At 35.0% G+C, this 17441-nt stretch overlaps 1 protein-coding gene across 1 annotated transcript in view; it reads left to right on the top strand.

The window, feature by feature from the left end:
* Nucleotides 1-837: 837 nt before the first annotated feature.
* Nucleotides 838-17441, top strand: part of itgb1a (integrin, beta 1a) — a 33809-nt gene continuing 17205 nt past the window's right edge. The window contains exon 1 of the mRNA XM_016546247.1: nt 838-1045. The gene's annotated coding sequence lies outside the window, so the exon portion shown is untranslated. The remainder of the gene's footprint in view (nt 1046-17441) is intronic.

The raw sequence follows: 17441 nt of genomic DNA, 5'->3' as shown, positions 1-17441 counted from the left end.
ATAAAAACTATAATAGTATATCACTGATACTAAAATAACACTGATCAGTACACACAATAACTACTTGTTTCTGAATCTCATAAAAGTGCACTCAACGGGGAAATAAATAAATAAAATAAATAAATCTATTTTTTATCTCCAATGAAAATAACATGTACAGATTCACTTCAGAGATTTACCTTCTCATGCTATGCTGCCATGTTGCTTTTTTAAACCAAATGTATCAAATAAATAAAATAATATAATGACAATTCATAAAATATAGAGATTAATAAATTCTAAACTTTAATTCTAATTCCTAATCACATTTTAAATTAAAAATAAAAAAATGATGCAAAATATTAATAAAAACTATAATAGTATATCACTGATACTAAAATAACACTGATCAGTACACACAATAACTACTTGTTTCTGAATCTCATAAAAGTGCACTCAACAGGGAAATAAATAAATAAAAATAAATAAATCTCTTTTTTATCTCCAATGAAAATAACATGTACAGATTCACTTCAGAGATTTACCTTCTCATGCTATGCTGCCATGTTGCTTTTTTAAACCAAATGTATCAAATAAATAAAATAATATAATGACAATTCATAAAATATAGAGATTAATAAATTCTAAACTTTAATTCTAATTCCTAATCACATTTTTTGGGTTATTTAGTAGCCTACTTAAAGGCATTTTGTTTTGTTTGTTTTAATCCGTGTTGGACTGAGAGGGTTCGTGGCGTCATAAGGCAGAGCTGATGACGTCATGAGGTATTTCCTGTAGGGCGGGGCCTGTCGGAGGGTCTGCTGAGTGACCTCATTCTTCTTCACTCAGCGTTCAGCAAACACGTCTGCGATAAACGCTGCCAGCGGAATACTCCTCTTCCCCGCGGAGACACGCAGAATGGACTGTTTGCTGTGATTTGTTTTTGACTGAAGGATTTAAGAGAGGCTCTTTTAGGGTTATAGAGAAACAGAAGGATACACGTTGACAAAAGACCCCTATGAGGCTTCGAACGTGAAGAGAGAAAACTAGTAATAAAAGCCATAAGGTAAAGTTACCGTCTCAATGCTGCCCGCCGAATGTAAGGACGCAGTTTTCACCGGGGCTTTGTATTATTTTCTTTATAGAAGTGATGAAGTGTTTTTTTTTTTATCAGATTTAAAGCGAGAAATGTGTGCTAAAGTTGCTTGTGTGGCTCGAGTAACGGTGCGTCCGCAGATATTTTAGGTGGTTTATAAAAAGAGGTTTTGCTTCTGGTAGGTTAGTCCTAAAGCTGCTCACAGACATCTCTTTGGCAGTTTACAGTTTACTTTACTTTTTAGATGTTCCATCTGTTTTCTATATCAATATAAATACAGCACTACATTTGTTGAATGGGAGAATAATATTTATAAGCATTTTGTGCCTATATACTATTTTCATTAGAGTCGAGGGTTTTATTTAAATTGTTTATTATTTATGTATTTCTTAGTCTAAGGCAAAAGGGGAAAAGGAACGATGACGTAGGCTATAGAACGTTTGAAAGTGTCATTTTACATTCGAATCTAGAGCTCGAGCTGTAGGTTTCATGTGGAACTTGATTTGGACTTTGAAAAATAATTCTAAGAATCATATTTTTCAATTCACATAGGCTACATTGTAGAAATAAGCCATGAAATAAGAAATAAACAATTAGAAGTACTTTGCTTTCATGACTATGTAATGAGAAAACAGATGAGCAAATTCATCTATCCAGTATTTAAACACAAGCCATGGTGTTGATCTGGACTATACAGTACAGAATGACTGTATACTGTATCTACAGACGTTTCTGCTTTTACTGTATGACTAGGGTACATATTGGGCACAAATGGAAACATGAGTGAGAGAAACACACACACACACACACACACACAAATATATTTGTCATGGTTTCTGTTTAAAATCAGTTTCTCAAATATGACCAAAGCAAGTTTGTTTCCTAAAGCTGACATGTTCTTTTGAAATGTCAATACGAAACAGACTGCATTGATTAATTGGACGCAGTGACAGCCTTGTACCCATTTTAATCTGAAAAGGACGTCTGGCTGCTCTGTCCTTTAGAACAACCTTGCGTCTGACAGCAGAGGGGCTTTTTTAATCAAGTGAATGGGCGTAAGACTCAGTGTAGGTGGAATAAGTCATGTGCGATATATATATCGTAATTGTTGTTTGAACGATGTGCGATTTGACATTATCGAATATTTTGCAAAACCCATTCAAAACCCATTCTGAACACAACTGTATTCTTTCATGGAATACAAACGATTTATTTCAAGATTTTTTTTCCACTAGGGGCTCAAACTCCCCAAAATGACAAAAAAAACACCATAAAAGTAGTCTATATGACAACATGTGCTGTATTACAAGTCTTCATTTCTCACCTTTCTGATATCGGTATGACTGGTTCAGCTCTTTCCTGGCTCATTTCCTACATCAGTGATAGAAAATATTATATCACCATACAAGGGTATAAATCTACCACTGCTCCAGTTTCACAGGGTGTTCCTCAAGGTTCAGTTCTTGGTCCACTTCTGTTTATCATTTATATATATATCCACTTGGTGACATCCTACGCATGCATGGACTTCAATTTCATTGCTATGCTGATGACATTTAAATTTACCTAACCACCAGCTCTGATAGGTCATCACTGCCTGATTCACTTACTGCATATTTGGATAATGTGGCTATATGTGGCCTTATGTGTTTGTATTGTGTATATGGGTGTGCAAATGTTTTGTTAGCATTATGTAAAGTGACCTTGAGCTATGGAAAGGCACTATATAAATAAAACTTCTTCTTCTTCTTCTTCATACAAAAGCTTTAAGTGAGGAAAAGACTGAAATGTATCTCTTTTTTTTCACTGCAAATCTTCCACTGTAGCTTATAAATTTTATTAAATATGCCCATTGAACAAAGTATGATCAATTATACACGATACGATAGTCAAAGAAATTTGGCATCATGACATCAAACCTGGTGTTACAAGTCTTGAAATTTCATATCTGAATAAACAAAAACATGTGAGGATACAAAAGTTATACGTAAGTTTCACACAAAGCCACGTCTATGGTTTTTGTCGTGTTTGGACATTTCTGGCAGTGTCCACAATTATTATGAGTTGCTTGGACACTTCTGAGACATTTTTTTACCCATTTTCTGATATTGTTTCTTCTTGCAGACCATTTTATGCTGCCTAAAAATGTCTCTTTTTTCACATACGTTGCACTTTGTTCTCAGTGTCTGTTTCTTTATTATTGGGTCGAGACTTAAATCTTAAAACACATGTTTCTGGAGGAACTCGACTCTAAATGCCCCAAATTTTCTTCTCAAAACATTTGGCTTTTTCAGAGAATTGCTCTACAGTAGTATTCATTAATGCATATTTTTTGGCTTATAAAGGATTAAAATCTGTGACCGTGGGCACATTTCTTTTAAAACCTTTTCTCAAATGTATGTTTTCATGTCCAGATAAAGGAGCTCAGAATGTGTGTCTCTCTCCTCTCCACTGGCAATATCTCTTGTTTGATGTTGGTCTGGAAAACAGGCCCCTGTCTAATCTACCCCCCCCCCCCTATTTCTTTCAAGCCGTCCACTCTTGTCTGATCTCGGTTCTCATTGCTCTTACCGGTCAGCCAATGAGAAAGAACCTTTTTTTGCCGGTGCACAATGTAAGCAGTATTCATGTGAGCCAGCGGAGGTCACACAGTAAATTAGCTTGAAATTGATCTGCAGTGGCATGTGGTCAATGCAGGATTGTGTAGCTGGTCTCTCGTCCGTTTAACCAATCTTCTTGCTAATCTGTCATGAGTAAAAATGCTGAAAACAATCGTTGCTGCTCATGCTGAGTGAAGGGAATAGAAAAGAAAACAATTTTACCAAAAAAAAAGTGCTTGTAGTTAATATGTATTAAATGCAAATGCAAATTATTTCCATATGTTAGCAGCTATTCACCTTAGATTGTAAGGTGTACCGTTATTCCTACTTTTACAATGAGCATGAATTGGTTTGTTAAGGACTTTGGGGTAAGTAGATGGCCTGTAGTATCATTAGTTTGGGAAAGTTTTGAATCAGTTGTGCACAGTGAACAGCTGGTGTTGTACAGCTGTGGGTAGAAATGCAGAACCAACCATTCAAAAAAAGAAAACCAGATATGAAGTGATTATTGTTCCTCATCTGGGATAAATTCTCACCAAACAGGAAGGTTAATCTTAATTCTGTTGCCCTCATGTGAACTACTTTCAGGTCAGTTAATGTTGCTGGAAGTCATTGATGTCACACTGAAACTGATTGGAAAGAAATCAATCTCCGACCAACAAGGTAGGGCTTTTGTACTTTGTACTTTTTATGTATATTGGGGTGGATGCTGAAACCTAAAATATGGAAGGACTGACATCATCTAAAAAGTAAACAGTAGAAGCATAAAATATTTGCAAAACCTTTAGATCACAATTATATTAATATAGCTACATTTTCACAGTTTTATAGATATACAGTATTGTACATCTCTTAACCTTATGAACATAACCACTCTTCAACAATATAAAAAACCTAATAGGCAGAAAAATGTACAGTGATAATAATTTGCTACCATTCACCAGTATATAGATACATACAATATAAAGTATATTCAGTATAAAGAAATATGACAGACATACAAGTGTAATAATCACAATAATTTATTCTAGAAATTGTAGTACCAAAGTCATCCAAAATTACAATGTGTTGCATTCGAAGTGCTCTCTCACGAGAGGTACAGAGCAGAAATTAAGTTGTTAATTGTTGAAAATCTTATGATCCACTCTGTGAAGGTGCACGTACAAACGTCAGCTGAAATATGGCAAGTCACATGAGAACCAAAAAGCATGTGATGACATAACAACATTGGTCTTAACTAGGGTTGGGTAACGAAATCCGGTACCAATATGGCGCCGGTACCTATGTAACCGGTATGTAATAAAACCGAATCAGAACGCGGATTTCGGTGCCTCATTTCGGTGCCATGCCTGAGCGATCGATTGAAATACTTGTCCTCTGGTTCTCCGAAACGGACGTAAGAAGCATCATCACTGGCACCGCACGGGAAAAATAATTCCCCGACTGAGAAAATGCACGTGAACTCAAGTCGGAAAGCTCTAATAATACAAATAACACAAATCTTTGTAGTAACGCGAGTGTCCATGTTGTTTTCACATTCCGACTCAGGAAATGAGAGCATCCGAGGAGCGCGTGAATGCAGTAATTACACTTGCTCTGATGCCTTCCGTTAACTAAGCTAAACATGCTTAAATTAAAATGCCTAAAGCTAAACTTTCCTTGTATTCACATTTCTAAACCTGTTGTCCATTTTTTCTAAACATTATAACCTTTTTACTCCACAACACCAGTCAAATGCTTCCTTTTGTGATCTGATGTGGCTTCTTGTCACAGAATGAGGCAGAAAATATGTTCCATAGGCTACTTTAAAAAGAATACATCGATTAGCAATGGATTATAAATATACTTAATTATTATAAAATACCAGAGATGGCTTGAATAACACAGATAACCTATATTGTTGCAGTCAAGTGTTTATTGTCTTTGTTTTATCATTCAAAACGTTTATATATTCTGTTTACTCAGTTACAGCTATATTAGGGATGCCTTTGTCCATATAAGGGATTTCCTGGAGGGTCATGAGTTCGCTACTTCTGTGACTGGATATGTGGATTTACTGTGCGAGGCCGCCCTCTGGCGTCCAGTATGAATAAAGCATACATCATGTGTTTATAGTGCTAATGGCCAATCCATCATTTTTGGGGGAATTTTTATTTATTTATTTTTTAATAAGTATCGGTTCAGGCACCGTTTAGACACCGGAACGTTTCTTAAGGCAGCAAATTTTTGACGATTGCACGGTTTGATGGTTACAGTCGCTACTGAGGTTGTAGATGAAGATCGTTGAATAAAATCTTGATATGGCTTCATGTGGATAGTGAAAATTTGAATTCCAGTGCAAGAATTATGTTTGTGATCCTTTATTGTTAAATTTTTTGAGTCATAGCACATTCAGAAAACTGCAGTGGATAATAAAATATTTCATGAGTAATGGTTAAATTATTACAGAATTCTTATTCATTTTGAGGTTTTAAAGTGTAGTCTTGTTTAACATGTAATCCTTTGAAAGAGTTTGCACCAGAAGTGTCACTGAACAGAATGAATTGATATAATTCAAAATTAGTAAATAAGTCAACTGCATTTAATAAATGAGAATGAAAACATAATATCAGTGATAGTCAACAACAATAATATGAACCAATTAATTGCATGAATTAAATATTAGATTAAATAAGGACCCATTACATTTGTACATTTGTAAATTTCTCCATATAAACATGATTTACGTTTTGCTGTCAATACATTAATACTGTATGTTTTATTGTCTATTAAAATGTAGTGGTAGAATTGATCGTGGTAGAACCACACTTAAAAATAAAATACATACAAATAATCTTATGATCACATTGAACTATTTGTGCATAGGTTTTAGTCAGAGGTTCAGTCTCCAGTTTTGGAATACTTTGAACATTGGTCTAAATAAATAAATTAAATTAAAATGACAGTTATTACTGTTGTCCCATGAAACCAATTCCCTACATCTTTTATCTTGTACATCTTGTATCCTGTTTAGCCGTGTCACAAGATAGATAATGGCTGTGTGTGTATATATATATATATATATATATGTGTGTGTGTCACAGTCCTTATCTCCTGTTGGGTTTATTTTGTGATAACAACCAGCTGATTTTACCCTTACTTGTTCAGTTTTGCTTTACTGCTCAGAATTGTACCGACCAAGAGACCCGTACAGATCTTAGATAAAACCGTCCATTTCCTCTAAACTATTATAAGCCTCCCTGTCTACAGAGACTTTGACAGCTCTGCTCGCCTGTAATTGTAACACTAACAAGGGTCTGTAGGTTAACATTAGTTAATGCAATAATCTATGAATTACGAATGAACATGAATTTGAAAAATTAACAATAGTATTTAGCAATAAACATCAACCTGCATTAGTAAATGCTAGGCAGATTGTTGTTCACAGTTAATTAGCATGATACCTAATGCATAATCTAAGTTTAACTGTAAAGTGTTACCGCTGTAACCTATTAGCCTGGCATTGAACTGCTTTACCCTTGTACGACATACAACGTGTACGTTATTGTCCTCTGAGTCAGCCCCTCCATTATAGTGAATTATTCATTCATATTCAATAATAAAAATTATAGATGAGTGATGCATCAACCACAGTTAAACCAGGTGGAATATTAATCAGATCAGTTCAAGCCTGAAGGGGATTCACAACGAAAGAGATACAGTGCATAAAATTGTTCATTTGTTATTTTAGTGTACATTTCTTCTCATGTTCATATGTCCAATGCTATTGCTAACCACTCTTCATATATTTAGAATGTATCACTAAGGTCCTGGTGGGGGTGTTTTTATGGGCAGTGCTTCACCGCGAGGGGTTTCTGGCTGTTTGCCAAACTGCTGGTTTCCGGTGTGATTACAGATTCCTGTAAAGCCAACGCAACGGTTAAAAGGGACTAGTCAGGCAGAAGCAGTAACGTTTTCGACGGCCCTAAACCCTGTAATGCCAGCTTCAGGTCTCAGAGGCGTAATATATCATGCTCAGTGTAGTCTGTGCATTATATGTGTGCAAGCTTTTATAGAGGGCTAACTCTCACACAGCCTTCAATTCGATTAATTTGGGTTGCATTTGATTGATACTAGTGGAGATGCTGGGAATAGGGTGTAAAAGCCTTTGTTCTGGTCATTGGGAAAACACATCTCAGGGATTCCTGGGATGTTTTTAAGAGGATGGTAGAGTTTGTGGTTGACTACAGAGGGTGGAGAAGATGAAATGAAGGGGTTGGGCTTATAGGGTGGAACCAAGCTAGTTGAGTTTAGACATATATTCAACCCAGGCTCACTGGAAAAACGTGCCTATGCCTACACTTTTGCAAAACTCCAAAAAGGATCAAATAAACACACGTGGCATTTCACATAAATTACAATTACAAGGGCAGCTTATTGATTAATAAAGACTTATTTTCAGGTGGTTCCTTGCACAATACTATTTTATGACCTTAAAACACTTGTATCATAGTGCTTGATTTGTAAACTAATACATTTTGAAGTTTGCATCTCATTACCAGTTCCATATGTTTGGCTTTTCTGATGTAGTAAACGATGCTCGATAGCCCACCCGGTACAGCATTGCACTTGTGATGTTCGGCTACAAGTCCTGTGAAACACAAGTCACAATTAAAACAGCTAAAAGCTACTGATTAGTTATTCTTAGGGGTGCTTACTAAGTCAAGATCATAGAATGAGAAAAATCTCATTGATTTACATTGAAGGAGGAACCCAAGCCTCATCATACTGACTTGTGCCAGTAACACCCAGAACCATATCCCAACATACAAAAAAAAACAAAACGAAACACTTTTAGCAATGTCCAAAACACCCTATCATCATGGCGTTTACATTTGTATGAGTAAAGGATGATCACATTATATTTGGAAATGTAAAAATCGAGTTGCTTTTTGTAGTAGCTTGCACAGTGAATGATCTCCCTTTGTTTCTTATCCTGGTGTCTCTCTGCTGCTTGGTGATTGCATACATATTGTTCTATTTGTGTCGTTGTTGAATTGTGGTTGGCTAAGTAATGTCCAGTACAGCAGAAAGTGGTATTGATCCAGTATGACTGTGAAGGATGGGCTTGAACTCAAGCATTAGCATGGTCGATATTCCCCTAAAGGTCCATCTATAGAAAGAGCGGCGTTACTCTTTGATATTTAGCAATATTCACGATTTTGTTGTAGGGCTGTGCGATATTGAAGAAAAATGCGATATGCGATAACTCATTAAATAATGCGATATTCGATATGCGATACGATAATGCTTAAAGTGCCACATGCTCAGATGAAACAGTTTTACTCAGCTGTTGCTGAGTCAGTTCTGTGAACTTCTATAACGATCTTGTCATATATATATATATATATATATGGTTATTTGTATGCATGTATGTACCAAGAGTTCCTGTAAAACCACAACAAATTCCTTGTGTTTGCGCACATTTAAGTGGTGAATAAAGCTCATTCTGATTCTGATTCTAATAAGAAAGCACCCCTACAACAACTTCTGAAAGTGAACGGTAGTGTTTTACTCAAGCATTACATAAAAATGTCATTTTAACATTAGTGTAATTATTTTAACATGAGTTTAGGAACTGAATAATAAAAAGGAAAAATAAAACACTGCTTAGTATTTCCTCTTTGAATTCAATATGCACTGATTCTTATTTAAGCTACAAAAGTTATTTAGGTAAGAGCAGTGAGTGATTTTCTCTTTGTCTTTTGTTCATGGCCCCAAATATTGCAAGCTGTAGCGATATGCATATTGCGATATGTACATTTGCGATATTTCGATAATTTCGATATATTGCACAGCCCTATTTTGTAGTTTGAAAGTCAAGCAAAAGGTCGTTTCTGCAAATGCATTGCTTACAGCAGGGATTCCCAAAGTTTTTGTCAGCCGAATCAATTTGACCTAAAATATTATATTTTGGCTATTAATATTGGTTTACAGAATGCATGTACTTTATTGTATTCACAAGAAAACTGAAACAGTCATGTTTCAGAAAAAGTAGGGCTCCTCAAATATCTGTATTTGCATTAATAGTTCAAGTATTTAAAAAAAAAAAAAAAAACTTGCAGATAATAACATTAATGAAATAAAAAGCCATTCAAGTGTACTTAGAGACACTTTCATGACTGTGTTCCGTAACACACTTAAGTGCACTTTGTAATAATGTCTAATTATTAAACTTTTTATTTTCAAGTACATTTCAAATATGTTCAATTTGTTTTAATCTTTTGTTGTGCTTTCATTTGAATGTGTTGACTAACATACTAAGCTCATGTAAAGTACTTGATTATCATTTTAACTGTAGAGAGTTATTCAATATTACATTTAAAGTAATGGTAATACTTTATATTGAGGACCAATTCTCACTATTAACTAGTTGCGTATTAGCATGCATATCACTAGCATATTGGCTGTTAATTAGTACTTATAAAGCACATATTTAATGTCTTATTCTGCATCCCTTAATCCTTAAACACCATACCTAAACTTAACAACTCGCTTACTAACTATTAATAAGCAGCAAATTAGGAGTCTGTTCAGGGAGAATTCTTAGTTAATAGTGAATATGTGCTCCCTATTCTAAAGTGTTACCAAAATAATATATTTAATAATATATTATAACATGTATGATTATACATTATACTATATTATAATGTGTAAAATTTCATCATTACAGATATGTGATTAAAAATGTATTTGAATACATTACTTCATTTTGCAGTGTCCTTGTTACATGTTACATGTACTTACTATAGTAATAATATTAAATTATTCATAATTACAAGCAATTAACCCTAAACCAAGCCCTGATGTTGTAAGCATACGTTGTTAAAAGTCCCATGACATGCTGCTTTTTGGATGCTTTTATATAGGCCTAAGTGGTCCCTAGTACTGTATCTGAAGTCTCTTTCCCGAAATTCAGCCTTGGTGCAGAATTTCAGCCACTACGAGCCAGTCCCACAATGAGCTTTCCTTAGGACGTGCCATTTCTGTGTCTGTAGCTTTAAATGCTAATGAGGAGGAGAGAGGCGGGGCAACTGCCATGCTTCGCTCGTTTGCAAGCCATGATGTCTCTCGAGGAAAAAAAAATATATTGCGCTCGCCTCGCACGGTAGTAGCTCATTTTCTCATGGGCGGGCCAAATTCTCTGGGCGGGCAAAGCAGAGAAAGGGGAGGTAACCTTTCCCCGTATGACGACATAAAGGGAAGATTCCAGATTGGGCCATCTGAGCTTTCATTTTCTCAAAGGCAAAGCAGGATACCCAGGGCTCGGTTTACACCTATCGCCATTTCTAGCCACTGGGGGACCATAGGCAGGCTAGGGGAACTCATATTAATGTTAAAAAACCTCATAAAGTGAAATTTTCATGCCATGGGACCTTTAAATAAAATTACTCAGTACTTAATCATATAATGACGCTGTAACAAGGATACCTTAAAATAAAGTCATTGTGTACATTTAAGTACTGGATAATATTAATTATGTTACACTTTATTTTAAGGTGTCCTTGTTACAGTGTGATTCTACATTTAGGTACTGAGTAATATTAATTAACTACGTGTACTTATTATATGGTTAGGGTTTGGCTTAGGGTTACTTGCATGTAATTATGCATAATTAATTGCTATTATAATAGTAAGTACATGTAACGTGTAACAAGGACACCTTAAAATAAAGTGTTACCATTAATTAACAATACTTACTATAGGGTTAGTATTAGGGTTTAGTTCAGGTAACTGCATGTAATTATTCATATTTACTGTTATACTATAGTAAGTACATGTAATGTATAACAAAAACACTGCAAAATAAAGTGTTACCCATACAGTAGTACACTATAACCATATTTCCAGCATAATAAAAGTAATAAAATTACACATAAAAAAATTATTTAAATTGATCAAAAAGCACTCCAAAGTTCATTTATTTGCATTTAATATACATTTAAGCTATGATAAATATGCATTTAATTGCAATTAACATGTGTTTAAACGTCTGAAAACATTACATTCAGTTCGCACTTAAGTATATTCCTAAGTATATTATTTCCATAATAACTACTTTTTTTTTAAGATGCTAAAGTTTACTTTTTAACAAGGGAAAAACTAGCTTTTGAGAGCTTGAGAAGACAAAAAATGTATCTTTACATGAGCAACAGAAGCAGTCAAGAGAGACAGGCGGATTGTTAAACCTGGAGCTCATTGCACGCTCCCCCATTTGAAAGGGATATTGTTGTGTTTGGCCCTCGTTTCAGGACAGAGGTTGAATGGGGCATTCGTGGGCATTTGTTCTGATCCCTCTTTCCCAGTCCAGAATGGAAAAGACAGGGAAGAGAGCAGAGAAGAAAGAGGGTGGTCTTTCCACGCAGTGGTTGAGGGGTTTGAAGTCTCGGTCTGGACTGGAGGTGGGATTTCAGCGTCCTGGAGAGAGCGGCCGCTCTTTCCTGTTTTTCTCTTTGCTCCTTTTACGTCTCTCTTGAGTGTTTTTTTTTATTATTTGCATTTGAACTTACTTGTGTGTTATCTTCATATGCCAAAGAAAATTACAGTAGGATCAGTAGGAAGGCGACTTATGGTCAAAAAGAACAGACTTTCAGCAACTCCTGAGTCTTGTTGTGACCACACACTTGTACCAGGCTTTTTACCAGAGCATAGGGATAGCATTCCCTGTTCAGCCTCCCCCAGCATTCCAGCTGTGAAACCTCATTGAACAGAAACAGAGCAACAGCCATGCTATTATTATTATTATTTCAGTTTGACACCTAAATGGTGTTTTACAATTCGGTCTCCATTCACACTCTTAATTAGGACCCAAACATGTGTTTTTCTTGGCTGGATCAGGGTTATTATCGTTACCTAACACTAAAACTGTTAAAAACATTTTTGTTGATTAAAATGAAGCTGAAATCAAATATAAGCATTAAATAAAAAACTTGATTACTTGAAACTTGAAAACTTGAATAAAAAAAAAAAAATTGACAATGAAAAATGGATCAACAATAAAAACTGAAATAAAATTAAATTAAACCTAAGTAGTAATATTCAAGAAGAACATAAACTAATAAAAATGACAAAAGCACATAACAGAATTACTAAAAACTTTACTAAAATTTAAATGAAAACTGAAAATATAAAAATAAAAGCTACTTAACAATATTAATAAAAACTAAAATAGTATATAAATAATATTTAAAAAAAACACTGGGCTGAATGAATGAAAAATAAGTGCTGACTTAACTCTTTGCCATTGCATTAAGCAAGTAAAATAAATAAATAACAATAAGAATAAGGCTTATGCATATTTTATTTTTTTTATTAAACAACACACCGGGGCTAGTTGTCACAATGGGAGCCTGATGTTAATTGAAACTGATTTGAAAAGAATATATTTTCTTGATGTATGAAAAACCTTTTAAAGCACTGTTTGTGTAAGAAATGTACTAGATTTTGTTGTTGTTGTTTGTCATTTAGCAAATGTTTACATGACACCGTTTTCAACCTAAAAGCAAAACTTTGTCACACTTTATTTTAAGGTCCAATTTTTGCTATTAACAAACCATTAACTACGACTTTTGCCTCAATAAACTCCTAATTACTGCTTATTAATAGTTAGTAAGGTAGTTGTTAAATTTAGGTATTGGGTAGGATTAGGGATGTAGAATATGGTCGTGCACAATATGTGCTTTTACTTATAAACAGCCAACATATTAATAATAGGCATTCTAATAAGCAACTATTTAATAGGCTTGAAGAGTTTCAGTGTGACCTCACAGAGCTAAACACTCAATGACACGTGGTCTAATCTGGTCGCTCTGCCCGACATGCTGTCTGCACACTGTGTGTATAAACGGCACACTGAGAGGAACCATTTTTTTAACACACACACACACACACCCACACACACACACACACACATACACACTGACTGAATTACCCAAGAGTTAGACTCACAGCCTAACAACTTTCAGACGTGTTACCAAGTTACTTGTGATTTAATCTGGGCCGCCGCAGTTCCCACAGTGTCTCGCTTTAGCGTTTAAAAGGAGGAATTCCTCTAAGCCATCTCATCTCTGCCCATTGAGTTTAATGGAAACCACATGCATTACATTCAGCAGGGAAGTAAAAGGCATTTTCAGTCTCACCCTGGACGCCCCACACGGGCTGAAGGGTGTTTTTGTTTCCAGTCAGGTTGTATTTGTGATTTCTTTGGAACAGCTATTGATGTGCTGTGTAATTTAGAGGTAGCGTACTAACATCAGACATGTCTTACATCAAGCCAGTATCATGTTATGAGTGCATGTCAATGCTTTTGGATAATGCTGTGCTATTTGTAGACCGTGCTTGTTGCCAGAATGTCTTACTGTTTCACTAGGTTTGTGCATTTTTACTATGGTTTTGTACGTTGATCTATTGTATACAGTATTTTGGCAATTTATTTTACATCTCGTGAAGCTTTCTGGGGAGAAATTTTGTAATGCTAAAGATAATGTGTGTTAGACATTTATATGCTAGTATAACAGTCCTAAAACCTGACAAAATAATTGAACTGGAGGACACAAAGATTTGTTTAAAAGAGATTAGCACTTTCCCTTGTGAAAAAGAAGCATACTTTTAAAAAGAGCACTTATTGTGGGGAAAACAAGGGAAATGCATAAGTGCAAACTGAATGTAATGTTTCAGACACGCAATTGCATGTAACATTGCATGTTAATTAAAAAGGAAAATTTAAATTAAATGCAAATGCCTGAACTTTAGAGTGTTTTTTTTTTTTTTGTAAAGTTTTAAATAAAACAGAAAATTGGAGTATGTTTTACAAGAAAATACTATTTTGGTTCCTCTACATCAAAATTTCATGTTTAATAGAATGTTGCGTTTCTTTGTTCTTGTTTTTGAAATTTACTCATTTTTGAGTGAAAATTGTTTTCACACTTAATTTGTTTCAGTGTAAACTAAAATATGCTTTAATGTAATTTCTATCAATGTATTAGAATATATTTGTATTTACACAGTTGTAATGATGAAGTAATTTAGTACATTTAAAATATGTTCATTTTAAAATGTAAAATGAAATAATGCACAGTTACAGTTATAATCAAGTACTTTGTATGCATAACGTTAGTCAGCACATCAAAATAAGTGTAAAGCATGACATAAAATTAAAACAATAAATAAAAATGTACGTAATTCAACATTTTTACAGTTTAAAAAAAAGTTTATTTAAAATGACTAAAGTGCACATTTTAAAGTTTGTTAAACATAGTCATGAAAGTGTCTCTCTACTACACTTAAGTGGCCTTTTATTTCATTTAATATTATTGTTAGTACACTTCTTTTTCTCAGTACACTTCTTTTACACAAGGGCTGGTATGTTCCTCTACAGGAAGTTTTTATTTAATTATTTAATGTCCTGTTTTTTAGGATATGTCAGTACAGGAAAGAAAACATCATTTGTCAAGCCTTTTGCTTCAATACAAGGAAACTTATTTTAGCACTTGATAATGTTAGCCGCTCATACTTTTTAGTAGATTGCATTCTACTGAAGACGTCGCTGCATCCAAAGTGCATTTGAGCCCCTCACTGACATGTGGAGCCAAACAGAGGATCATTTATTAACCAGACGCAACACACGGCCTCATGGGACACACTAATCAATAATGCTTTACCTGGCAGGACAGACAACAGCCATGCATGCTTTCAGCAGGCTAAAGTGCTCTGAATCTAATGAGAGATCAGTCTAACAGGAACTCCAGAGACTATTGAACAGAACTGAATTTTTAAACCCGAGTTTTTCATAATCATTATAAATCAAAATAATCCCTTTAAGAGTCACTGTTAGTACTGTGACTACAGAATACAATAATGACATAATATATTTGGACAGAATGCACATAGTTAAAAACACATACATCACAAAAAATATAATAAAATTAATCTAAAATACTAAAATAGTTACTCTACAGCTTTTCTTTGATTACACAGTACAATGTATTGGAATTTTCTAATTACCGTATTGACCCGAATATAAGACGATGTTTTTTTCTTGGAAATACATCTGAAAAAACGCGGTCGTCTTATATTCAGGGTCTAGACTTTGACATGTCAATAATACACCCACAACACTAGGTGGCGCCAAATACGCATAAAACGAGTGTGCCATGAAATACGTAATGTAATGCGTGTTGTAAAGATCGCGAGTAAAAACAAAAGAGAAAGAAAACCTTACAGCTGCATGAGTCGTGACTGTCACGTTAGCCTGATGGCACCAAACTCTCTTTGTGATTTTAAAACGTAAGACAGTACCCAGATTTGAAGACTACAGTAAGATTTAACTTCTACTGTTAATAAGATTTTGGTAGGCTACTATTAGATGGATAGCCTAAATGTCCTAATTCAGATGGGCTACCTGTTTTGTTTTTTAATGGTATATCAAAAAGTGTATATTTTTTAAATGTGATTGTTGGTACATTTTACCAGTTTTTACCATACTTTCAAAACAAAAATGAAAATAGGAAAAATATGCAATATGAAAATAATTGAAGACAAAATGTGTTTTACTGAGAAAAAAACAAGATTTGGTTTTTAAAAAGCCTTTTTCCAAAAGGTACATCTGGAAAAAGGGGGGTCGTCTTATAATCAGGGTCGTCTTATATTCGGGCCAATACGGTAATTGTTTACAGTGTACTCCTCTAGTATTCTGTTGCATTGAGTTTTTAAAGATATTGTTTGACCGCTCGAGTAACACCCTTTGCCATAAGGAGTCGCACTATTTCTGGCAGGGGAAAGAGCCACTAGGAAACGGTCTGAGCGGTCAATGATGGTTACTCTTGCCCAGGAATGGCATCTGAGAGGCGGCATTTAAATTAGCCCAGCGGTTCCTCTTGCAGGAGCTGAGAATAGATGAGCACTGTTGGGTGATGAAGGTTTACGACCTCCAGTGAACTCAAGGTCATCACTCTGAAAATATGAGCCGTAAAACCACTTGTTATGCGCATTTTGGAAAATGGCATTAAAAAAGCTGAATGGAAAAACCAAGATGTGCATAAATTCTAAAAAATGCATATAAAAAACTGAGTTGATCCGATGAGAAACTATGCACATAAACTAGATGGAAACACATTTACGGAATAAATTCCACATTTAAAAATCATGTGACTTGACGGCATAGCTGGACTAACCAGCAGACATTAATGCATGAGCCAAAGTCTGTATAGTCAAAGTGGTTTGCTATTACCTCCCAGAACTGAACACAACTGTGCTCCCAAACAGCAGACATCCTCCTCCGAAAGCAAGATAAAACATGACCGCATTTATTGCGTTTCGTCAGCGAGCTCTGAGGCGCAAGTCATTTATTTTATATGAAAAAAGACCCACAGTGGCTTCTATTGCAGCAAATGACCTTTTTCTTAGTGATATTTGGCGCTAGTTTATCAGGGTTTTGTTATCTTCGTCTTGCTGGATGGAAACACAGCTAGTGAGGTTGCGACGAAAACTACCCGGTCTCATGGCAAAAACGTACCTGGGGGCACTTTTTCGCGAGACGCGAAATACGTACCAATAAGTACATATCACTCCAGTTTCCAAAAGAAATGAACACTAGAGGCAGTAAAACTCCGACACCTTTTAAATTATTACTTTCCTTAAAGGTCCCATGACATGCTGCTTTTTGGATGCTTTTATATAGGCCTAAGTGGTCCCTAGTACTGTATCTGAAGTCTCTTTCCCGAAATTCA

Source organism: Sinocyclocheilus rhinocerous, unplaced genomic scaffold (assembly GCF_001515625.1).
Source record: "Sinocyclocheilus rhinocerous isolate Xijiao unplaced genomic scaffold, SAMN03320098_v1.1 scaffold1812, whole genome shotgun sequence".
Lineage (NCBI taxonomy): Eukaryota > Metazoa > Chordata > Actinopteri > Cypriniformes > Cyprinidae > Sinocyclocheilus > Sinocyclocheilus rhinocerous.
Note: the sequence above shows the minus strand (reverse complement) of the source record. Positions and strands in the feature narration are given on the sequence as shown.